The 26,631-nt window shown below is 44.7% G+C and overlaps 1 protein-coding gene across 1 annotated transcript in view; it reads left to right on the top strand.

The window, feature by feature from the left end:
* The window catches only part of LOC137428147 (pleckstrin homology domain-containing family G member 1), a 125,942-nt gene that overhangs the window by 6,928 nt on the left and 92,383 nt on the right, over window positions 1-26,631 (top strand). Inside the window, exons 2-3 of the transcript XR_013623684.1 lie at window positions 12,831-13,028; window positions 13,395-13,478. The gene's annotated coding sequence lies outside the window, so the exon portion shown is untranslated. The remainder of the gene's footprint in view (window positions 1-12,830; window positions 13,029-13,394; window positions 13,479-26,631) is intronic.

The raw sequence follows: 26,631 nt of genomic DNA, 5'->3' as shown, positions 1-26,631 counted from the left end.
TTGCATCGATGCATCATGCGATTCCGCCGCACTGTCCATCGGTTCAGTGCCAGCTCTGCAGGATCCCATCCTACTGCTCTACAAATGGATGCCAAGTTGTGGACAGCCATTCGGTCACTTGTTTTCGTATGATCCAAAGAAGCTGTGACTTCAGGAGTGACAATGTTGATAGGCCTTCTTTTCTTGGGACGAGATATCCCACCATCAGATGATGAAGAACCAGCCTGTGCCGTGGTCTCAGAGTCAGAGTCTGAGTCTGTGACTTCCATAGCAGTAGCACCCTTCATGAGCATTTCCTGTCTCTTATTTTCCTTCTCTGCCTTTGTCTTCTCCTTTTCTTCCCTTTCTTTCTTTCGCTTCGTTTTTGCTTCCAACACAGTGTCTACAGATCCCATTGAAGCCTTCCTCTCTGAGAATTGATCGTGAAGAAACTTCCTGTCCTCGGGGTTGGTGATTATGGCCTCCGAATCTGCATGCCTAAGATCAAACGTCTTCTCCAAGGAGGCCTTGAAGGATGCTTCCTTTTTCTCTTGGGTCGCACCACCCCGCTTTGCACCTTTTTGGAGGCTCCTCCATTCTTCATATATAGCCTCTCCAAACGATGGATGCAGTGCTGCTTCGTCGTTGTAGGTAGGTGAGCTTTTTCCCAGAACTTCACAACCTCTTCAATGGTGAGGGTTGCACTCTCCCGGGCAGTGCGATTCTCCTTCTTCAGGTGATGGAAAAACAGGAAAAGAGATTGATGCACAGTCGGGAGCTTGGCACCTTTGATGGCATCTCCAGAAGTGGACCCAATGAGATACACATTATCCTGAGCCCGAGTTTGCAATGAAACACTGGTACTAGCACATGCCATATCTGCAAAATAAGCAAGAATGTGGGTAAAATCCTGTTAATTCTTACTCCACAGGGTCACTCTCTACAAAAGAGCCACAGTCAATAAGTTAGGCCTACATATTACACACTAAAAAAGCGTACCCCTGACCCTGGGAACCTGTACAAAACATGCATGAAAATTGCCCAGATAGTGATCATAGGAAGTCTCAAAACTGTATGTATAATATATTGTATATAACTATATATATAATGTATAATGTGTATTTATGTATATTTATTATTTAATGTATATTTACTATATATTTATTTTTAATATTATATTTAATGTATATATATAATTATGTATTTATTTTGTGTATATACAGCCCAAAAAATGGGAATTCCTATTTTTGCATGGGGGAAAATTCATCACTGATGTGGCACCCCTAAATATTATTGGATTCCATTCAAATTTGGTGTGGTTTCCTTTGACACCAAAAGGAACAAAAATAGACCATGTCCCTGAGAAAATCTGCATTTTGATTTTTTGAAGCCCACCCTACCCCATAGTTAGTCACACTAGCAACATATAGGCCCATTTGTAGTATAGTTACGTCTTAGTATGTGTAAGAATAGGCCATTTCCCCTCTTAGTACCTGCGTTGTTTGAAGACAGGAGAATAGGCCCCAATCATTTTGCTCCAACCTCCATTCTACCTCTATGGGCGCAATCCATCCCGCGCCCCATTTGGCTGTCCCCTAGTCGAGTTAACACGAGGCAAGGCCTCGAAAGGTGAAGGAGGGGAGCGGGGTCGGGGTGAGTGGCGTGGCGGGATGGTAAGAGCCACCAGCCAATCAGAGCTCGAGCGGAATGGCGTGAGAGGGTGTGGTGAGGAGAGTCTGGTGAGTTCAAGAAGGTTCGCGGGGTGGGTCTATATAAATCCCATACGAAAAGCCCTCGAAAGGACTCGTGTGCACACGGCAGTGGCAAAGGACTTGAACAGGACTTACAAGCAGGACTTGGACTTGACTTGCACCAGTGGCGCGAGAGGACTGTGCCAGAGAGTTTGTATCACTCGCCGTTGTTGAACTTTGACCCTCGCAATAGTACGTGCGCGCCAGGGGATAGAGGAAGAGGCGTTGGCCGTACATGTACGCGGGCGCAGCCAGTCGCGCCGGTATCGAATCTAGCGCATTTCGGCCACGCGAGTGAACGCGGCCATAACCGCGAGTGAATAACTGCCAGTCGCGCCAAAATCCACCCTCTACCGTGCGCCCCGAGATAACCCGATTGTTCAGGCGACACGCTACGAGCTCCTGCCTTTTCCTGCCTCCATCTCCACGGGACGTGCCGGGGACTGGAAAGAGCTGCACGCGAGCCATCCTTGGACGCACTGGTGAACATCATCGTGCTCATCTGCAATCCCCGTGTGAGTGTGTGTGTGAGACGGGCCCGTTTGTCCAGGGGTATTAAGTAAGACTGTATAAGGCTGCTCTGTGTCCCTTTCCTTCTACCAATCCTTGTATAGTGTAAATAAATTCTGTTCTTCCTTCTGATTCGATCGTTCCCATGATTTCTCCATTGGCTAAGTGTGGTACGAATAGAACCGCTTGAATCGGGTTCCACCATGTATAACGGCGGGGATCACGTGTACGCAACCGCTCGGCGTATCACCAACACGCGTGGTTCGTGCGAGGCTTATTTCCTCGCTTCAGGGCAGAGCTAGTACTTAGGTAACAGCGAATTTGGTCCTGAAACCCTATTTAGTGCTGTCCGGAAGGGACGTAATAGGTCTCGGGTCGCACCAGGTCAGTTAAGACAAGGGGACTAATCCCCCCTTAGTAAGGGGAGAAGGCCGGCGGCAGAACCACAACAATATATATATATATATACTTTTTATTGCAGATCACCACATTGTTTATCTAATATCAGTGCTTAGTAATTACTTTCACGTCATATTTAGATAACAGTTATCGATCTCCATGTAGACGTGTAGTGTACAAACCAAGAACATAAACAAGTTGCAGAAAAATACGTTAATAAAACATTAGAACATGGTAATGTTAGGAAGGGTGTAAACTTGATAGGGAAATCTGCCCCATTGTGAGTGATTCAGAAACAACACTTCAAGTTTACACTCTTCCTTGCAATATAGTCAGCGAAGGCAATGTTCAGACGTGTTCAGAAGTGTGTGAGATGCTTGCTCTTGCGCTTGTGTGTGGATTTGGTCTGGAGGAACCAGCAGTAATCACCCATTATGTTTGGGTTCAACGAGCCTTGATACGTAGTTTCCATGACCGAAATGTCTTGGTGGAACCTTTCACCATGCTTATCGCTTACCTCACCCACATTAGGTGGGAAGAAAGAAAGATGAGAATGCAAGAAGTACCTTTTAAGAGACATCCTACAGCCCATTCGCTGATCTGTGCTCTGTCCCCCCCAATATTCCTTCAGGTCGCACAAGATCTGCCTGCAACCCTCTTTTGGTTAAACTGCCAAAATCTAGGCTCTCTGCTCACCTTCACTCCTTCATTCCTCTTTTCTCCCGCCTCTGGAACAAACTCCCCCTCTCCCTTAAATCCCACTCCTCCCTCCAGGTCTTTAAAACAGCTGTTCACCACCATCTCTTATCTTCCCCCATCCAAAACCTTGATCTTTTCTACCCCCGCTAATTCACCCCAGATCCACCTTGTTTGAAATTCCAACTTCTTTCCTGGAAGTCCTTGCAGTGTCCATATGTTTTATACCTCTCCCACCTCCCCCCAAGCCCTCCCCCTCCCACATTTCTCTCGATGTCCTTGCTCTCAAATGTTGTGTTTGTGTCCTTCCCCCTCTCTCCCCAACTTGTCTACCGCTCCCCTTGTTTTTTTGTGTTTTGTGTGTCGGTTTGTATTTTTGTGTGATTAATGTTGGCTCTTTCACGAGCCTCGATCTTGTATACAAAAAAAATATTTTAAAAATGTCATGATCACATCAATTGAGACAGAATTGTCATCACAAAACGTTTTGGCTCGGCATTTTGGTGTTCATCGGAACACCAAAGAATCACTCTGGAGACATTATCAACAAACTGGCATCATCAGGGACCATCCACATTTTGGGCGACCATGTGTGACGTCACGTCGGCAGGATAACTATATCCGGTTGGTGAATCTTAGGAATTGGTTTCAGATAGCACGTTTGACCGCTCGCAACATCCCTGGCTTCTGACCAGTCAGTGCCAGAACTGTCAGGAATCGGTTACGCAAGCATAACATCCGACCACGACAACCAGCATTATGTCCGATTTTGTTGCCACGTCATCGACATGCACACCTAGCTTGGTGTAGACACATCTGAGGTTCAAGAGGAATGATTGGGCTGCTATCCTCTTTACAGATGAATTGAGGTTCCATCTTGGCAGTAATGATGGCCGTTGTCACGTTTACCCACTTCGACATTTTAGATCGATTTAGTTTAGACCTTTTCAACCTTTTAAAGCCCTTTCACGAATCAAAACCTAGGAGCATATTGTTTTTGAGGTCAAAGGGTCAAAGGTCAAGGTCACATAAAATCATCAATTTTCATCCGATTGACTTGTAAATTGAACAAGATTTGCATGTCGGGTCAATGAAGCCTATCGTTTGAGGTCAAAAGGTCATAGCTCAAGGTCACAAAGTCATACATTTTCATCCTATAAACTTTAAATATCTGTGACCTTTAGATAAGGTCACAGATCTTGTTCACCAAAAATCAGAACGATTGATTTAGCCGTTTTGACATGTAAACGGTTTCCATGACAACAATTTCAATCTATTACAACCGATTGGGATGTTGTGTGAAATGATTATTACCATACCTGAGTAATTTTTCAACATGTCAAATTTAAACCTATGCACCTTATTATTATTATTATTTATTTATTTTCACCTTTCTCATTTTGACTCTCAGTTTTGCCACAAGGAGTTCATGATCTGTCCCACAGTCTGCACTTGGCAGGGTATTGGCAGATTGCACGGCACTTCCTCAATCTTCTGTCAATTAGAATGTAATCGATCTGATTTCTATGTTACACATCAGGTGAAGTCCATGTGTAGTCTATGCTTGGGTCGTTTGAACCATGTGTTTGCAATTATGAGCCCATTCTCCACCCAGAACTCCAGAATTCGCTCCCTGGCTCATTTCAGGTACCAATTCCGTGCTTTACTGCAATCCCTGGTGCTCCTGCTTCCCAAATCTTTTCATTCCATTCTCCCAAAATAATTTGAACATCTCCTTTAGGAACATGTTATACCAGTTCTGCAATTTTGCATAATACTCCTCCATATTTTAATCTGCAGTAGAAGTTGGAGATCACTGCCACTCCATTTATTTTACAAGTTTCGTGAACAGAAAAGAACACTTTGTAACCAGTCCGTCCAAGTTCACTTATCCCTAAAGTTTCAGTTCACTTGTCTCCAGAAATCGCTCCCTGGCTCATTTCAGATACCAATTCCATGCTTTACTGCAATCCTCCTCCATATTTTCCTCCTTACACACACACACACACGCACACACACACACACACACATCTCTCTCAATTACATCCACCTTTCCCTTAGTCATTGACCGTACATTCCACGTCACAATTTTGTGAATGTTTGAGAAGCTCAGAGTTTGATTTTCAGTTCTGGAAACCTCAGCGACTGGATTTCCTAGCGAGTTTGATACAGTCTCGTCATAATGACCAGTCCGACTCATCAAAACACGCTGCTCTTCCCCAGTAGCCATTTGGGTGCTTTCAAACCTGCAGTGCTCACCTTCCGGCGCCATAGCTTTATCCCTTATATTTCTGATCATTGTTTTCTTGCCGTGCATGGAAGTGGTTTGCCATGGCCTTCTTCCGGGCAGTGTGAAGACTAGATGGATGATCCTAGCCATTGTTCTTCATAAGAGAATCTTCTGCCACCATCAAGGCCATGCAGCCATTACTGGCAATAGGTGCCAGCTACCTGCGTGGCCATTCACCACCTGCGCCCATGGCTTCACGTAACCCTGAACGGGAGACTAAAATGGGGCAGTACACCTTGCCCAAGTGTGGCCCATGAGTTAAGAATGCAAAGGCCACCTCCTTTAAAAAAGGATTGCTGTCTTTACCCCGTTAAACCCTTAGCTTTTGGTTTCAAAACCTGAGCCGCAAGGCAGCGGCGGATTTGCATTCAAAGTTTCCTTCTCTGAGATGAGCTGCCTACCAAGGCTAATGAGCCCCATCTGCCTGGGAGATTTGGATTCAGAGTCTCCTTCTCCTAGAAGAGCTGCCTACCAAGGCAAAGGAGCCCCATCTGCCTTGCAGATTTGGATTCAGAGTCTCCTTCTCCTGGAAGAGCTGCCTATCAAGGCTAATGAGCCCCATATGCCTTGCAGATTTGCATTCAGAGTCTCCTTCTCCTGGAAGAGCTGCCTATCAAGGCTAATGAGCCCCATTTGCCTTGCAGATTTGCATTCAGCGTCTCCTTCTCCTGGAAGAGCTGCCTACCAAGGCTAATGAGCCCCATCTGCCTGGCAGATTTGGATTCAGAGTCTCCTTTTCGTGGAAGAGCTGCCTATCAAGGCTAATGAGCCCCATCTGCCTTGCAGATTTGGATTCAGAGTTTCCTTCTCCTAGAAGAGCTGCCTATCAAGGCTAATGAGCCCCATCTGCCTGGCAGATTTGGATTCAGAGTCTCCTTCTCCTGGAAGAGCTGCCTATCAAGGCTAACGAGCCCCATCTGCCTGGCAGATTTGCATTCAGAGTCTCCTTCTCCTAGAAGAGCTGCCTATCAAGGCTAATGAGCCCCATCTGCCTGGCAGATTTGGATTCAGTCTCCTTCTCCTAGAAGAGCTGCCTATCAAGGCTAATGCGCCCCATCTGCCTGGCAGATTTGCATTCCGAGTCTCCTTCTCCTAGAAGAGCTGCCTATCAAGGCTAACGAGCCCCATCTGCCTGGCAGATTTGCATTCAGAGTCTCCTTCTCCTAGAAGAGCTGCCTATCAAGGCTAGTGAGCCCCATCTGCCTGGCAGATTTGGATTCAGAGTCTCCTTCTCCTAGAAGAGCTGCCTATCAAGGCTAACGAGCCCCATCTGCCTGGCAGATTTGCATTCAGAGTCTCCTTCTCCTAGAAGAGCTGCCTATCAATGCTAATGAGCCCCATCTGCCTGGCAGATTTGCATTCAGAGTCTCCTTCTCCTAGAAGAGCTGCCTATCAAGGCTAATGAGCCCCATCTGCCTGGCAGATTTGGATTCAGAGTCTCCTTCTCGTGGAAGAGCTGCCTATCAAGGCTAATGAGCCCCATCTGCCTTGCAGATTTGGATTCAGAGTTTCCTTCTCCTGGAAGAGCTGCCTATCAAGGCTAATGAGCCCCATCTGCCTGGCAGATTTGGATTCAGAGTCTCCTTCTCCTGGAAGAGCTGCCTATCAAGGCTAATGAGCGCTATCTGCCTGGCAGATTTGCATTCAGAGTCTCCTTCTCCTAGAAGAGCTGCCTACCAAGGCTAATGAGCCCCATCTGCCTTGCAGATTTGCATTCAGAGTCTCCTTCTCCTGGAAGAGCTGCCTATCAAGGCTAATGAGCGCTATCTGCCTTGCAGATTTGGATTCAGAGTCTCCTTCTCCTAGAAGAGCTGCCTACCAAGGCTAATGAGCGCTATCTGCCTTGCAGATTTGCATTCAGAGTCTCCTTCTCCTAGAAGAGCTGCCTACCAAGGCTAATGAGCCCCATCTGCCTGGCAGATTTGGATTCAGAGTCTCCTTCTCCTGGAAGAGCTGCCTATCAAGGCTAATGAGCGCTATCTGCCTGGCAGATTTGCATTCAGAGTCTCCTTCTCCTAGAAGAGCTGCCTACCGAGGCTAATGAGCCCCATCTGCCTTGCAGATTTGCATTCAGAGTCTCCTTCTCGTGGAAGAGCTGCCTGTCAAGGCTAATGAGCCCCATCTGCCTGGCAGATTTGAATTCAGAGTTTCTTTCTCCTGGAAGAGCTGCCTATCAAGGCTAATGAGCCCCATCTGCCTGGCAGATTTGGATTCAGAGTTTCCTTCTCTTGGAAGAGCTGCCTACCAAGGCTAATGAGCCCCATCTGCCTTGCAGATTTGCATTCAGATTCTCCTTCTCGTGGAAGAGCTGCCTGTCAAGGCTAATGAGCCCCATCTGCCTGGCAGATTTGAATTCAGAGTTTCTTTCTCCTGGAAGAGCTGCCTACCAAGGCTAATGAGCCCCATCTGCCTTGCAGATTTGGATTCAGAGTCTCCTTCTCGTGGAGGAGCTGCCTATCAAGGCTAATGAGCCCCATCTGCCTGGCAGATTTGGATTCAGAGTCTCCTTCTCCTGGAAGAGCTGCCTATCAAGGCTAATGAGCCCCATCTGCCTGGCAGATTTGCATTCAGAGTTTCCTTCTCCGAGAAGAGCTGCCTATCAAGGCTAATGAGCGCTATCTGCCTGGCAGATTTGCATTCAGAGTCTCCTTCTCCTAGAAGAGCTGCCTACCAAGGCTAATGAGCCCCATCTGCCTGGGAGATTTGGATTCAGAGTCTCCTTCTCGTGGAAGAGCTGCCTATCAAGGCTAATGAGCCCCATCTGCCTGGCAGATTTGAATTCAGAGTTTCTTTCTCCTGGAAGAGCTGCCTACCAAGGCTAATGAGCCCCATCTGCCTTGCAGATTTGGATTCAGAGTCTCCTTCTCGTGGAAGAGCTGCCTATCAAGGCTAATGAGCCCCATCTGCCTGGCAGATTTGGATTCAGAGTTTCCTTCTCCTAAAAGAGCTGCCTATCAAGGCTAATGAGCCCCATCTGCCTGGCAGATTTGGATTCAGAGTCTCCTTCTCCTGGAAGAGCTGCCTATCAAGGCTAATGAGCGCTATCTGCCTGGCAGATTTGGATTCAGAGTCTCCTTCTCCTAGAAGAGCTGCCTATCAAGGCTAATGAGCCCATCTGCCTTGCACATTTGGATTCAGAGTCTCCTTCTCCTAGAAGAGCTGCCTACCAAGGCTAATGAGCCCCATCTGCCTGAGAGATATAGATTCAGAGTTTCCTTCTCCTGGAAGAGCTGCCTATCAAGGCTAATGAGCCCCATCTGCCTGGCAGATTTGGATTCAGAGTCTCCTTCTCCTGGAAGAGCTGCCTATCAAGGCTAATGAGCGCTATCTGCCTGGCAGATTTGCATTCAGAGTCTCCTTCTCCTCGAAGAGCTGCCTACCAAGGCTAATGAGCCCCATCTGCCTTGCAGATTTGCATTCAGAGTCTCCTTCTCCTGGAAGAGCTGCCTATCAAGGCTAATGAGCGCTATCTGCCTTGCAGATTTGGATTCAGAGTCTCCTTCTCCTAGAAGAGCTGCCTACCAAGGCTAATGAGCGCTATCTGCCTTGCAGATTTGCATTCAGAGTCTCCTTCTCCTAGAAGAGCTGCCTACCAAGGCTAATGAGCCCCATCTGCCTGGCAGATTTGGATTCAGAGTCTCCTTCTCCTGGAAGAGCTGCCTATCAAGGCTAATGAGCGCTATCTGCCTGGCAGATTTGCATTCAGAGTCTCCTTCTCCTAGAAGAGCTGCCTACCGAGGCTAATGAGCCCCATCTGCCTTGCAGATTTGCATTCAGAGTCTCCTTCTCGTGGAAGAGCTGCCTGTCAAGGCTAATGAGCCCCATCTGCCTGGCAGATTTGAATTCAGAGTTTCTTTCTCCTGGAAGAGCTGCCTATCAAGGCTAATGAGCCCCATCTGCCTGGCAGATTTGGATTCAGAGTTTCCTTCTCCTGGAAGAGCTGCCTACCAAGGCTAATGAGCCCCATCTGCCTTGCAGATTTGCATTCAGATTCTCCTTCTCGTGGAAGAGCTGCCTGTCAAGGCTAATGAGCCCCATCTGCCTGGCAGATTTGAATTCAGAGTTTCTTTCTCCTGGAAGAGCTGCCTACCAAGGCTAATGAGCCCCATCTGCCTTGCAGATTTGGATTCAGAGTCTCCTTCTCGTGGAGGAGCTGCCTATCAAGGCTAATGAGCCCCATCTGCCTGGCAGATTTGGATTCAGAGTCTCCTTCTCCTGGAAGAGCTGCCTATCAAGGCTAATGAGCCCCATCTGCCTGGCAGATTTGCATTCAGAGTTTCCTTCTCCTAGAAGAGCTGCCTATCAAGGCTAATGAGCGCTATCTGCCTGGCAGATTTGCATTCAGAGTCTCCTTCTCCTAGAAGAGCTGCCTACCAAGGCTAATGAGCCCCATCTGCCTGGGAGATTTGGATTCAGAGTCTCCTTCTCCTGGAAGAGCTGCCTACCAAGGCTAATGAGCCCCATCTGCCTGGGAGATTTGGATTCAGAGTCTCCTTCTCCTGGAAGAGCTGCCTATCAAGGCTAATGAGCCCCATCTGCCTGGGAGATTTGGATTCAGAGTCTCCTTCTCCTGGAAGAGCTGCCTATCAAGGCTAATGAGCCCCATCTGCCTAGCAGATTTGAATTCAGAGTTTCTTTCTCCTGGAAGAGCTGCCTATCAAGGCTAATGAGCCCCATCTGCCTTGCAGATTTGCATTCAGAGTCTCCTTCTCGTGGAAGAGCTGCCTGTCAAGGCTAATGAGCCCCATCTGCCTGGCAGATTTGAATTCAGAGTTTCTTTCTCCTGGAAGAGCTGCCTATCAAGGCTAATGAGCCCCATCTGCCTGGCAGATTTGGATTCAGAGTTTCCTTCTCCTGGAAGAGCTGCCTACCAAGGCTAATGAGCCCCATCTGCCTTGCAGATTTGCATTCAGATTCTCCTTCTCGTGGAAGAGCTGCCTGTCAAGGCTAATGAGCCCCATCTGCCTGGCAGATTTGAATTCAGAGTTTCTTTCTCCTGGAAGAGCTGCCTACCAAGGCTAATGAGCCCCATCTGCCTTGCAGATTTGGATTCAGAGTCTCCTTCTCGTGGAGGAGCTGCCTATCAAGGCTAATGAGCCCCATCTGCCTGGCAGATTTGGATTCAGAGTCTCCTTCTCCTGGAAGAGCTGCCTATCAAGGCTAATGAGCCCCATCTGCCTGGCAGATTTGCATTCAGAGTTTCCTTCTCCTAGAAGAGCTGCCTATCAAGGCTAATGAGCGCTATCTGCCTGGCAGATTTGCATTCAGAGTCTCCTTCTCCTAGAAGAGCTGCCTACCAAGGCTAATGAGCCCCATCTGCCTGGGAGATTTGGATTCAGAGTCTCCTTCTCCTGGAAGAGCTGCCTACCAAGGCTAATGAGCCCCATCTGCCTGGGAGATTTGGATTCAGAGTCTCCTTCTCCTGGAAGAGCTGCCTATCAAGGCTAATGAGCCCCATCTGCCTGGGAGATTTGGATTCAGAGTCTCCTTCTCCTGGAAGAGCTGCCTATCAAGGCTAATGAGCCCCATCTGCCTGGCAGATTTGAATTCAGAGTTTCTTTCTCCTGGAAGAGCTGCCTACCAAGGCTAATGAGCCCCATCTGCCTTGCAGATTTGGATTCAGAGTCTCCTTCTCGTGGAAGAGCTGCCTATCAAGGCTAATGAGCCCCATCTGCCTTGCAGATTTGCATTCAGAGTCTCCTTCTCCTGGAAGAGCTGCCTATCAAGGCTAAGGAGCCCCATCTGCCTTGCAGATTTGCATTCAGAGTCTCCTTCTCCTGGAAGAGCTGCCTACCAAGGCTAATGAGCCCCATCTGCCTGAAGCAACTTGTTTGTTGTTTTTCCATGAGAAGGCCGATGCAAGAAAAGACTGTCACGGACTGTTTGAAATGCTGATCGGGCCGTTGGAGTATTTTATACGCATTTCTCAATGTCACTCCATGGCGTAGCAGTCCATGGGGGTGTAGCCGGTATTACAGTAGAAGCCATTAATAATTACGCAATGAACATCACAAAAGTGGGGGAATAAACCAGTTTGTGAGGACGGGTTTTTGTTTGCAGTTTCTAATTTCAGAGTACAAATCCACACTACCCCAGTCAATCACAGGATGGTCAAAGTTGATGTTCGCCATACTTTACAGAAAAAGATTGCACATTGTTCAGTGCGAAGTTGAGGTTTTTGTTTCGATGAAAACAGACGATCTGACACCACGAGCCATAACAGAAAATGGCGAAGTCGAAAGGAAAGTCGTTATATTTTCAAGTCAATGACATCATACACATAGTGTCGCATACAGCACCAGCACATTGTACATACATTACAAAAAGGTGGAGAGGATGGTGGCAGGTAGGGGTCTTTCACTCAGAGGGAGTAGTTGATGCTTGGGGTGGCCTCAATGGAAAGGTGGAATTGTAGAAACGGTAGATAGGTTTAAACTGCAATTGGATAGGTACCAGGAAGCTTTGCAGATGGAGTACTGCACATGGATGTTGGATGGACTGGTATATAGGCTTTTTGATGATGATGAGGAATCTCCTCATGCAATGATGGCATTGCCTTTCCATGGCTGGTACACACGGGTAAGCGTGTGGTATAGAAGGGGGTCGCCACTCCTCTCCGTCTCTGTGCTGGGTGCTCGGGATTTCACCCTCTGCCGCAGGTGCTGTTGGAGTCGACCGGACTCGCATCTACCAGATGTGCAGAGCCATCTGCCATTTAAACCGATGGCTGCGGACCGTTACCCTGGTAAAGGGGGGCTGACAGGTACTACACCTTGCCCACAGGTGACCCGGGGTTAAGCAAGGCAGGGGCATCCATCTCCCTGAGGTATCAGAAGACACCTGCATACCCTTTTTCCATAGGCTTTTTAGATATGGATGAGTTATTGTTTAGGCCACTGTAGATATGCAGTGGGTGTGGTCTCTCTGAGAAGGTCTCGCCAAGAGGTGAATGTTCTGTTCATGTTTGTTCATTCGTCTCCCTACAATCCCTTGGGTTGCGGGCCTCCCCACCCCCATAATTGTATTTCATATCGGCCATCCTGGTGATTTATTGTGCTCGTCTCGTTTTCTTTCCTGTGAAATGAAGTCTAATAGTCAAAGATTGGTGTTGTTGTTGTTGTTGTTGTTGTTGTTCATGCAGTATTTGGTTGCATCATTGCTGGGAGTGTGTCTGTACCGCTGATGCAGTGCTCTGTTACCAGTAGGCTGGAACTCGTTTTGCCAAATTCAGGATGACAGGCCAAGTCAACCGACCTGCTGTTATTTAACGGCACAACAGGAGCTCAAACTCAAGACCCCAAGACCTTAAGCCAGTTAAGCCAACACCAGGCTTGGACAGATCGACTGAATAGTGCTGTCGATGAAGCACAAACATGATGTGCGAAATGGCCTCGTGTGTCCAGGTTCGTTGCTTTTCCAAGTATTGTTCTATAAATATTACATCCCATCATTTCTCTGATCATATCTTAGATTATCTAAAAGTTTCAAAAGCATTTATAATTATGTGCGATTATCAATTTGAAAATGGATGTAAAAGCTCAGTGTTGGAAATGTTTATTTTCCATCCTAAGTAGGTTCTCTTCCCACTGTTGATGTTATCTCTGCCGTGTCTCTTGACTTCCATTAATCCTCGGTCACGTGACAGGACATTACGTCACACACGGCGGATAAAGCCTGCAATTATGAGCTGGTTAAAAGATACTTCCACATGAAGCAGGTTATGCACAGTGGAATTGCGTACTCACGAGTGCTTTGTGTTGGAATAACAGATTCGACTGGAAAAGACGTTCGTATTCAATGTAAACCGAGCTGTGTGAGACATCAAAATCTTCTGAACATGTTCACTCCATTTGGTAAGTGATGTTATGAAGACCCTTTGTTGTTTTTTAGATTTGTATAAAATTGTATTATGACTGTTTCAGTTAATGTTGTTCTGAGACATCAAAATTGATTCTAAAAAGTACGTAATATACAGATGGTAAAGAATCATTTGCTTCGTAAACCTGATGCAGAGAAGAAACTATCGTTGATTGAAACAAAGGCAGAGAATTACATCATCAAAAGCATGACGCATTATATGGACACAACTATATACATATATAATACAACTATATACTGGATATATACAACTATATACGGATGAAGTTTTGTACTTGTCGAATTATGACGTCATAATGGGGGAAACAATGACATCATCATTAACATATTTTATTCCCCATGGAGAGTTCTTTACAATGAGCCATGTCTCTTTTTTTTCTATTCAGCACTTTTGGAGATATAGAGGTGCAAAGTTTTTCAGGTTTCTCCAAGATGTGATGTGATTTTTTTTCCAAGTTTCCAAGATGCGCCCGTACCACGTGATCTATGATGTCATAATTATCATTAAAACATTTTACAGGTGGAGGTGCACCTATGGTGAGAATTTCCTGTCAATCGGACCAATGGTTGCAGAGAAAATCATATTTATTCTGTGCGGACAAACAGACAGACAAACAGACTCAAATACAATACCCTCTCCTCTGGCGAGGGTAACTAAAAATATAGATATATATTTGTTAGGCCATATTCTGGCTTCATTTCAGTTATTTGATTAGGACCGTATTTACAAAAGTAAAATTGTAAATATGACAACAAGTTTGTTTGGGCTGGTGAGATATGTCAGAGTTGGCATATTCACTTTTAAGCTGTTTCGTGTGGGTTCGATTCCCTACCACACTCAAAATTGTCACCCTGGTGCTCAGCAGGCAGACTATGGGTGGCATCAACGAGTAGGTACATCATACTTTGAATATGATTTAAAGTTGGATGTTTTGTTGGCTTGTATTGGCTGATGAACGTTGAAGATCCCTTGGTGTCTCATTGTGTGCTGGCATCCTGGCATCATGACAAAACTCCATATTGCTGCTCTGACTACAACTGGGAAAAGCAATGGTAAACCACACAGTGCATAACTTAGCGTGAGACTGATTTGGCAACACCAATGCTGTGGAAAGAGTATGGACATCAGAATGGAATATTATTGCTCATTATTGTTATTATTAATACTAGCGTGACTCGGCACGCACCGCGCACCTCACCACACGTTGTTTCAGAGGGATAGGCATCTTTGACCATTTTGGTGTCTTTTGGGTCTTTTGTGTCTTCATGGTGTTTTGGGTCTTCAGGGCCATTTGGGTCTTCAGGGTATTTGGATCCTCTGGGCCTTTAAGGGTATTTTGGGTCTTTGGGGTGTTTTGGGACTTCAGTGTCTTCAGGGGCTTTTGTGTCTTAATGGTCTTTTGTTTCCTCTGGGTCTTTAAGAGTCTTTGGGGTATTTTGATTCTTCAGGGGTATTTAAGGGTATTTTGGGTGTAAATGGTCTTCAAGGGTCTATGGGGTCTTTTAGGTGTTTTTGGGTATTTTGGGTCTTTGGGGTGTTTTGGGTATTTGGGGTCTTTTTCGGTCTTTTTGGGTCTTCGGGGTCTTTTTGGTCTTCAGGGTGTTTTGTGTCTTCTGGGTGGTTTGGGTCTTCGGGGTGTTTTGGGTCTTTGGGGGTATTTTGTGTCTTTGGGGTATTTGAGTCTTCGGGCCTTTTGGATCTTTGGGTCTTTGGTGTCTTTTGGGTCTTCGGGGTCTTCAGTGTCTTCAGGGGATTTTGGGTCTGAACAGTCTTTTGGTTCCTCTGGGTCTTTTGGGGTCTTTGGGTTTTTTGGGTCTTTGAGTTCTTTTTGGTCTTTGGGGTATTTTGGGTCTTCTAGGTCTTCAGCACCATTTGGGTCTTCAGGGTATTTTGGATCCTCTGGGCCTTTAAGGGTATTTTTGGCCTTTGGCGTGTTTTGGGTCTTTGGGGTCTTCAGGGTGTTTTGGGTCTTTGGGGTGTTTTGGGTCTTTGGGGTGTTTTGGACCTTCGGGGTATTTTGGGTCTTCTGGGTGTTTTGGGTCTTCAGGGTGTTTTGGGTCTTTGGGTTATTTTGGGTCTTTGGGGTATTTTGGGTCTTCGGGTCTTTTGGGGTCTTTTGTGTCTTTTTGGGTCTCTGGTTTTTTTGGGGTATTCGAGGTATTTTTGGTCTTTGGGGTGTTTTGGGTCTTCGGGTCTTTTGGTGTCTTTTTGGGTCTCTGGTTTTTTTGGGGTATTCGAGGTATTTTTGGTCTTTGGGGTGTTTTGGGTCTTCGGGGTGTTTTGAGTCTTCGGGGTGTCTTGGGTCTTCAGGGTGTTTTGGGTCTTTGGGGTATTTTGGGTCTTTGGTATTTTGGGTCTTCTGGGTGTTTTGGGTCTTCGGGGTATTTTGGGTCTTTGGGGTATTTTGGGGGTCCTTTGGGTCTTTTTAGGTCTCTGTTTTTTTTTGGATATTCGAGGTCTTTTTGGTCTTTGGTGTATTTTGGGGCTTCTAGGTCTGTGGTGCCATTTGGGTCTTCAGGGTCTTTTGGATCCTCTGGGCCTTTAAGGGTATTTTTGGTCTTTGGGGTCTTTGGGGTGTTTTGGGTCTTTGGTGTATTTTGGGTCTTTGGGGTATTTTGGGTCTTTGGGGTGTTTTGTGTCTTTGGGGTGTTTTGGGTCTTCAGGGTGTTTTGGGTCTTTGGGGTATTTTGGGTCTTTGGGGTATTTTGGCTCTTTGGGTCTTTTGGGTATTCGAGGTCTTTTTGGTCTTTGGGGTATTTTGGGTCTTCTAGGTCTTTCGCACCATTTGGGTCTTCAGGGTATTTTGGATCCTCTGGGCCTTTCAGGGTATTTTTGGTCTTTGGTGTTTTTGGGGTCTTTGGGGTATTTTGGGTCTTCGGGGTCTTTTGGGTCTTTGAGGTCTTTTCGTACTTCAGGGTATTTTGAGTCTTCTAGGTCTTTGGTGCCATTTGGGTCTTCAGGGTCTTTTGGATCCTCTGGGCCTTAAAGGGTATTTTGGGTCTTTGGGGTGTCTTGGGTCTTTGGGGTCATCAGGGTGTTTTGAGTCTTCGGGGTGTTTGGGTCTTTGGGGTGTTTTGGGTCTTTGGGGTGTTTTGGGTCTTTGGGGTGTTTTGGGTCTTTGGGGTGTTTTGGGTCTTTGGGGTGTTTTGGGTCTTCGGCGTATTTTGGGTCTTCGGGGCGTTTTTGGTCTTCGGGGTGTTTTGGGTCTTCGGGGTGTTTTGGGTCTTCGGGGTGTTTTGGGTCTTCGGGGTGTTTTGGGTCTTCGGGGTGTTTTGGGTCTTCGGGGTGTTTTGGGTCTTCGGGGTGTTTTTTGTCTTTGGGGTGTTTTGGGTATTCGGGGTGGTTTGGGTCTTCAGGACCTGAGACATTTAGTTTGGTTTGCTCTTTGTTGTTGAAGTGTGCGGCGTCACCATGCCGAGATCAAAAGAGCTCTCTGGGGCCTTCAGAAAGAAGGTTATAGATGCCTATGAGTCTGAGAAGGAATTTAAAAAGACCTCCAAACAATTTGAAATCAATCATTCGACTGTCCGAAAGATCATCTACAAGTGGAGAAGATTCCAAACACCTGCCAACTTGTTCAGGCCAGGCCGCCCCAGCAAGTTCAGCCTGAGAGCAGACCGCAAAATGCTGAAAGAAGTCTCTAAGAACCCCAGAATGTCATCACGGGACCTACAGGTAGCTCTTGCCACTGTTGATGTCAAAGTGCACGAGTCTACCATTAGAAAGAGGCTGCACAAATTTGATCTACATGGGAGGTGTGCCATGAGGGAACCTTTGCTGTCCAGAAAGAACATCAGGGCAAGACGAAAGTTTGCCAATGAACACCCAGGCAAAGACCAGCACTTCTGGAACAATGTGCTCTGGACAGATGAGTCAAAGGTAGAGCTATTTGGCCACAGTACCAGAAGACATGTTTGGCAAAAACCAAAGCATTTGACCACAAGAACCTGATACCAACTGTAAAGCATGGTGGTGGAAATATTATTGTTTGGGGCAGCTTTGCTGCATCAGGGCCTGGGCAGCTCACCATCATAGAATCCACTATGAATTCTTCATTGTACCAGAGGGTGCTGGAGGATAATGTGAGGCCATCTGGCAGAAAGGTGAAGCTCAACCGAAGGTGGACCTTGCAACATGAGAATGACCCTAAATATACCAGTAAATCTACCAAGGAATGGCTGAAAAGAAAGAAATGGAGGGTTCTGGAATGGCCAAGTCAAAGCTCGGATCTAAATCCCATCGAGATGTTGTGGGGGGATTTGAAACGAGCTGTGCATGCAAGAAACCCCTCAAACATCGCACAGCTGAAAGAATTCTGCATGGAGGAGTGGGTAAAAATTTCTCCCAGTCGATGTCAGAGACTGGTAGACAGTTATAAGAAACACCTACTTGAGGTTCTTTCTGCCAAAGGGGGCAATACCACCTATTAGAGCCAAGGGTGTACTTACTTTTTCCACATGCAAAATTTGCATTTATGTTTATTTAAATTATACAATGGACTACAAAATGTAAATATTTCATGATATTTGTTATATTTTATGTTATATATCACCTTTATCTATCAATATTGTTGAAATGAAGATCAAATCGCTATATGTTGAAAAAGTCAAAACTTTACATGGGGTGTACTTACTTTTTCACATGACTGTATGTATGTGTGTATATATATATATATATATATATATATATATATATATATATATATATATATATGTAATATATATATGTAATATATATATGTAATATATATATGTAATATATATATGTAATATATATATGTAATATATATATATATATATATATATATATGTATATATATATATGTAATATATATATATATAGGTATATATATATTATATATATATATATATATATATATATATATATATATATATATATATATATACACAGACTTGGCATTTAATATGGAATATATATTTTTTTCTTGACTTGGGTTTACTTTCTGAACTCAGTATATCAATCTGGTGAGTTTCTTTTACCCTTCGGTGATGTCTTTCATGAAAGAACCATGTCACTGATTGTCTTTCGCAGCAAGAAGTCAATAACAGGATTATATCACAGGTGGCGTGACAAAATGTGAGGACAGGTACATTTGACGATTGGCTTCACAATCGGATATACGTATAAGGGTTGTTGCGTTCTGTATTAGTGGAAAACAACTGCTGCACGTCTACAAAAGTTATTGCCGCTTCCTCTGGAGATGGTCCGTCAACTTGACAATGCTGTTTGTCATGAAGTGGTGGCTTTACGAAATTCTGGCAAGAAACAGCGTGCTATTGCTCGGCAGTATGGCATCACTCAAGGTCAGGTGTCAAAGATCCTGAAACGAAATGCTCAGAGGGGTGTCCCTACTCCAATACCGAGGCCAGGACGTCCACGCAGAACCACAAGGAGAGATGATCGCCAGCTGCACCGGTTAGTCTGCAATGGCCGTACCAAGTCAGCTAATCGGCTTAGGGCTGAGTGGCAGCAACTGACAAATGTGCCTGTATCCAGAAGGCTAGTCAACCAACGACTGGTTCAAGCAGGCTATCGTGCCAGGCGTCCCCTGAGAAAGCCACGCCTGACCAGACAACACAGCCAGCGCCGATTGCAGTGGGCCAGAGAGCACCACCAATGGCAGCCAGCACACTGGAATCACGTGACCCTCAGTGACGAGTCTAGATTTCTGGTCTATCGTCAAGATGGCCACGTCCGAGTGCACAGACAAGTGCAGGAAGCCCACAACGAAGATTGTATAGTGCCAAGAGTCCAAGCTGGAGGTGGTGGGGTGACCGTTTGGACTGCTTTTCATGCAGGGGGCAAAACTGACCTGGTTGTTCTGAATGGAAACCTGAACCAGTTCAAGTACAGGGTCATTCTGGAAGAAACATTGCTTCCATTTGCTCGTGCAGCCTTTCGTGGAAACTTTGTCTTCCAAGATGACAATGCACGGCCTCATCGTGCTCGCATGATCCATCACTTTCATGCTGACCGTGGTGTAGAGCATATGGAGTGGCCTGCCATGTCCCCGGATATGAATCCGATTGAGAACTTGTGGGCAGAATTAACGCGTCAAATCGACAACTTGGACCAGCAGCCGACCTCTGTGCGTGAATTGCAGCAGACTATTGTCACTGCATGGCAAGCGATTCTTGTCCAAACCTTGGCAAATCTTGTGAACAGCATGCCTCGACGTGTATGTGCCCTCCTGAATGCTCGTGGGGGTTACACGAAGTACTGAACTGTAATTTTACTGTCCGTAATCCCAGTCATAATTTAGCTTTTGTTTTTGTTGAAATTTTTTTTGGCTGATGTGCAAAATAAAGAGATACTTCTGGAAAACGTTCAGAAGTTTAGCACAGTACTGTCCGTGAATTGAGTTCGATATCAGTTTACATCACTTTCAAGGATCGATTTATTTGCTTCGAAATGTCAAATGTGGTTTTTGTTTATTTTAAAGGTCACATTAACAAAAGCTAGAAGAATTTTAACATAATTCCAATGAACTTTTGGTTCTAAGTCATCTTGAAAAGTAAGTTCACCCCCACAAAAAAAATATTCCATATTAAATGCCATGTCTGTGTATATATATATATATATATATATATATATATATATATATATATATATATATATATATATATATATATATATATATATATATATATATATATATATATATATATATATATATATATATATATATATGTATATATATATATATATATATATGTATATATGTATATATATATATATATATATATATATATATATATATATATATATGTATATATATATATATATATATATATATGATCAAGGCACCTCCTAGCTTTAATGGTGAGCACCAGCCACGAATTATGTCTCACACGGTAAATACCGCATAACCCGCAAGGAACCAACAGCCTGTCTGCCACACAGACCATCGTTCCCACCAGTGCAAACCAAAACCAGGGGGTGCGGTGCGATCGGCGGGGATAATAATCAACGAACATAACAGCGTGACGAGCGCTGTCCCGATCTCCTGTGGACCGAAGTCCTAGACCAAAGCGTCACCTCCGACCCAAAGGGTGTTCTGGAGGCTTCAGCCCGGCCACTCTGTCAACAGACAGAGATTTATTCATTGGTCTCCATTGGCTAAACATCAAGCAGAGCCGCCAATCCAGACCGCCAATCCATGTTTTGGTTAGATTTTTTGCAGTATGCCGTCCTGACGAGGGTTAATAAGCCCGAAATCTGGATTGGCGGCTCTGCTTGATGTTTAGCCAATGGGGACCAATGAATAAATCTCTGTCTGTTGACAGAGTGGCCGGGCTGAAGCCTCCAGAACACCCTTTGGGTCGGAGGTGACGCTTTGGTCTAGGACTTCGGTCCACAGGAGATCGGGACAGCGCTCGTCACGCTGTTATGTTCGTTGATTATATATATATATATATATATATATATATATATATATATATATATATATATATATATATATATATATATATATATACACACACATACACATACATATACAGGGTGGTCCAGAAAGGCACATTTTGATGAACGATACCTGCAACAAACAATTAAGTTTATTATTGTTCTTTGGTGCAAAACAAAACATGATTACTCAAACAGTCTAACCAGTCTAATACACATGAAACAGATCAATTCAAATGTTCAAACTGCTTTCCTTCATTGTCTATGCACAGCTGTAGCCGTGACGAAACACTCTGACACCCAGTTTTGCATGTTTCACTCGTTAAGGCAGCAGTCTCATTACGGATGAATTGTTTCAAGTCTCTCAGGGTCGTAGGATTTCTCGCATACACTTTGTGTTTGAGGAAACCCCAAAGGAAGAAGTCACATGGTGGTGTTAAATCACAAGACCACGGCGGCCATTCAACCGGACCACGACGGCCAATCCATTCAAGTCTGTAAAGTTCAAATCAAGGGCCTGGCGGACACTGGCAACATAATGAGCAGGTGCACCATCATGCATGAACCACATTTGGCCATCATTGTGTGGAAATACATGCTGCTCCAACAATAGAAGGTAATTTGCAGCATTCACATTTTCTTCGAAAAATATTGGTACAACAATCCCTCCAGAAGACATTCCTGCCCAGACGGACACACGAGCTTGTTACTGGACGTTGTGCTCAACAGTAAATCGTGGGTTGTCTACTGCCCATATCACAGTGTTATAACACGCAGAACCAGATAAAGTAAACTTGGATTCATCTGACCAAAACATTCTGTTCTGCAAATCATTGTCCATATCCATTAACCCAAGCAATGTCTCACCTGCTTCAACATGCCTGTTAAAATCATCCTCAGATAGTTGGTGAATTCATCTGGGTATGTGGGGTTTCACATTAAGGTATGTTAGTATTCTTCGAATCGATGATCGGCTTGTGTTGGTGATGTTTGATAAACGACGAGTTGATAATGGTGTGTTACTGTCGAGTTGTTGTTGAATGACCGCTCCACTTTCCTCAGTTCAAACAGTACGAGGCCTACCTGGTGACTGTTTTGGAAGAATGCTGCCGGTTTCATCAAACTGCTTGTTTATTTTGCCGATGGTTTTTCTCTCAATTGCGTCGGTGCCACATTCTTTGACAAGTTGTCTGTGAACTTCAGCCAAATTTCCAGAAACAGAATACAAGTGTCCAGCGCAAATTTTCTGTCTCACGATATCCTCCGTCATATTAGGGTGTCTAATTCACAATGAACTGAACTAATGCAAAGCCAAACGTGTGCAGCACAGTGAGCGAAGCTCACCCCGATCCATATCAGGCGATGCACCTCACCCTGTTGCGTATCACGTGATGCCTGTGCGTGATGAAGCAGTCACATCCATTTACGAGTAATCATGTTTTGTTTTGCACCAAAGAACAATAATAAACGTAGTTGTTTGTTGTAGGTATCATCTATCTATAATTCCATTAATCTCTGTGTGTTTGTGTGTTTGTGTGTTTGTGTGTTTGTCTGTGACCGCTGTTTCTCGACAACCACGGGTCCGATATACTTTAAACTTGCCAGGTATATTGCTGGGGACCCGAGGATGTGCCTTTTCAAGGTTTCATATTAATCGGACAAGTAGTTACCGAGCTATGGCGATTTAGCCGTTCGCCGTTCGCTTTGGCGTTGCGAATGGACCAAACCATTTCATGTAAATAGAGGGGGGGGGGGGGGGTTCTGTGGTCGTTGCGAATGGACCAAACCATTTCATGTAAATAGAGGGGGGGGGGGGGGGATTGTCACCGTACTCGCAAGCCGTTCGCCGTTCGCTTTGGCGTTGCAAATGGACCAAACCATTTCATGGACCAAACCATTTCATGTAAATAGAGGGGGGGGGGGGGGGGGATTGTCACCGTACTCGCACCCACGTACCCACGTACGGGCATTGCACCCACGTACGGGCATGCCCTAGTTATTCAAAATGTGCCCAGGGTTTCTGTACCACCCTATGTATATGCTTGCAGGATAACTTAGAGGTATGTACACGCACTTCTGGGTTTGAACCTTCACCAAACTACAAACTGTAATCCTGGTATCTCGCAAGCAAGGTGGTTCATCAATGTGTCTGCCATCCCTCAGATGGATGTTAAACGAGCGTTCTATCTGCTGGCATTAGTTGGTGGATGTTAAAGATTCCTCAGTGTCCTTCCTCAAAACTAGGCAAGCGATGACCAGCACTATTTTTTATATTTTTTATACGTGGGCCAAAGCTTGTAATAGAGGTGACACATACACACACCCAAGGACATACTGACGAGACAAACACTTAACACAACGACTGAGCTTTGGGGAAGTTCCATCACTTCCTGGGATACACTGGGTACCAGCGACATCATAACAATGGCGCCGCTTTTCTCTCCATACTCAGCGGGGGATGTCCTCAAGAGGAATTTCATCCTCCCCATGGATGCCAACCAATGGGGATTGTCCGTGCTCTATCCTTTTCAAGCAAGGAAGCAGCACGTACCATTCGGTATGACTTGAACCGGTCCAAACTGGATGGGTGTTTTTTCGGAGACACTATAAACAAATTAAAAATTCCTGCCCTAACCTACATGGGGCGTCAGCCCCCTCCCCCCCCCCCCATAAGCCCCATCCCGAAGCCTTGATGCTCCCCTGCTGCCTTACGACTGTTTATATAAGTAGGACACATTTCAGCAGTTCCAGGACATAATGTCACATTCGGTCCTTCGGGGCAACTTAACCCCTGCACCACTATTGCGTATGTGTTCGGATTTCATGCTGAGATAAATTTTAAGCAGAACTTGTATTTGCCATTTGCTGCATATGAGAAGCATACATTTTCTGACCGATGTATTAATTACGATTCGTTTTTGACATGTACACACATCATTGGGCCCTTGGAGAGGTAGGCCTTGCTGTGGATCACTGATCAGAAGTCTCTCCATGCTCCCCATAATACACAACGATGCTTGTGAAAACAGTCAGCCATGGTATTAAGATGTTCGCAGATAGTGTTGACTCCGAAGAACATGTACAGTGCTAAATGTTCTGAGCAAGTATCAGGCTTCCATGAAATAAACAAAACTAGACTTGTATCCAAATTGTTTCTTGGAAGCATAACATCCGGCAGCCACTTACTTGCTCAAGGTTTACAGAGGTTGCGGTGCTCAGGGAATTACTGTTTACGGGCCACATGCAATTTACGGTCACTTTGTGTTCAGCTATTTGTAGTTGGGAACATCATCGGGGCAGCTCAGTTCAGCATGTATTTAAAAACACTTTATTTTCCTTTCCTGGAAAAAAACGGTTCTGTTTGAGTAGCCTGCCTGATTGTTATCCGTTTTAGGAAGATTGAACGTGCAATTGTGCATGGTGTATTTTGCATCAATATTGAGTGGAAATAATTGGGGACGTTAATGAAGACAAACCTTTCTGTTGCGGAGTGCCACACCGGCCATCGCTGCGTCGTGGGCCATGTGCCAACTCTTGAAAAGGCTGTGGGGCAGCATTGCCAGGAGAGTGTGTTTATGACTGTAGAATATGCAGCACTTCAAAAACGAAATTTTCCCAATTTCTGTCACAACCTATGACCTCCATTGCTGTTCTTCACTCCATCAACAACCCTGTTCGTTCTTCGTTCATATACAGCATAAGAGTAGCATCGTTGGCTGATGCCCTCTGCTGGTTGTGGCAGGAATTTGGAATTTGTTCATGGTGCCGGCGATAGCTCGTCTACTCTTCACGAAAGACACCGTGGGATCTTTAACGTCCACCGATGAATGCTGGCGAAGGGGATTCCCGCTTTGCGCCCGTCCCAGGAACAAACAGCACACACATTTATGAAACGCCGGGATTTTTTTTGATGTTCGCCCCAAAACCAGGCAAGAAGCCACTAACTTGTAAAGGGCTACAAAGAAAAAGAAGAAGGGGGAAAAACTGGCAAAACCTTAACCTAGTCCTGAAACAGGGAAACCTCTTCACAGGGCCATTGTGCAGGAGGGGGTAACTAGGCCAGGCAGAAAAATAATTTTTCCTTCTCCCATTGGGTGTTTTTTTAGGAGACACCATCTTTGAACTGGATGGCCGTTGGCTCCCAAAAGGAGCTCATCCGCCCTTTGTCAGGTGTTGCGTTTAAGGTGCGGTGAGGTTAGGTGTGGTTAGGTATTTTAGGTTTAGGTTTGGTGAGTGTGTGTGTGTGTGTTTTATGCATGACTTATGCGTTAGTCTGTCTGTCTGTCTGTTTGTTTGTCTGTCAATCTCCTACAGGTCACAATTCTAAACTGATTGTCACGAAACTTTACCTAGTTGTAGAGGTAGTCACAACTGAGAAGCCTATTGATTTTAAGGTCAAATTTCTTTAAATCGTCATTTTATATCCAATTGACTTGATAGTTGAACAGGATTTACATATCGAGTCAATGAATTGGGAAACCAACTATTTTTGAGGTCAACCCCAGGTCAAACTTCTAAAATCATCGTTTCATCGGAAAAATCATAAATTTTCATCCGAAGAATCGTCAATTTTCATCTGATTGACTTGCGAAATGAAACAGCAATTGTATAGTGCATCACTGAATTGGGAAGCCAACAATTTTTGAGGTCCAGAGGTCAAAGGTCAACCCAAGGTTAAACTTCTAAAATCACCAATTTTCATCTGTAAATTTGTAAATTTTCATCCGATTAACCTGAAAATTATACAGCAATTGCAAAGTACATCACTGAATTGGGAAACAAACTATTTTTGAGGTCAACCCAAGGTCAAACTTCTAAAATCATCAAGTTTCATCTGAAAAATTGACAATTTTAATCCAAAGAATCATCAATTTTCATCCCATTAACATGAAAATTATTCAGCAATTGCATAGTACATCAATGAATTGGGAAACAAACTATTTTTAAGGTCAACCCAAGGTCCAGTTAAAGACCAGACCTGGAATGAAATGAGTTCTAATCCAGAACGGCACTCAGTAGAGAGCATACCTCCACCAGGTGGACAGTTTACGTTTTGCTTTCCAGAGTAAACCAGAAATTCACAATACAGAATCACATTTAATCAAAATCATCCATCCACAACCTTTGGAGATAATCTGCTATATATCGTTTTTGGCCCCATCTACCAATGGTGAAGAATCACTTTAAAAATTCTAGTAGCCGAATCCGGATCTGGATCTTCACCAAAATCTAATCATTTCGTCCTTGCCACATACACTGCCTCTCTGTCAAATTTCATCTGAATCCGTCTACAACTTTTTGAGATATCGTGTTCACAACAGACAGACAGACAGACAGACAGACATTGGTGAAAACGTAACATCCATCCACCTTTGGTGGTGGAGGTAATTATAACATTTTCAGAAAACATTGGAAATTGTTCAAAAAGTTAAAAATAACCAATTGTAAACTTTATTATATTTAATCATTATATTAATTCGACTCCGCACAGTAACATTAATCAAAAACCACACGTAAATAAAGAGAAGTAAGATGCACGCAATACTTACTTTGTTTGCAGTAACTAGATCTCAGCCTCCAGTAAACAAGTGAAAGCACGACTGTCAGATTGTGAAATGTCGACACATGTGAAAATCAAATTTCTTTGATGCGTAAAATTAGTTTTCTAGTACATTCTTTCATGATTCAGAACAAAAAAGAAA

Source organism: Myxine glutinosa, chromosome 5 (genome assembly GCF_964187855.1).
Source record: "Myxine glutinosa chromosome 5, kmMyxGlut1.1, whole genome shotgun sequence".
Taxonomy (NCBI): domain Eukaryota; kingdom Metazoa; phylum Chordata; class Myxini; order Myxiniformes; family Myxinidae; genus Myxine; species Myxine glutinosa.
The sequence above is the reverse complement of the archived record's forward strand: the minus strand, read 5'-3'. Positions and strand labels throughout refer to the sequence as shown.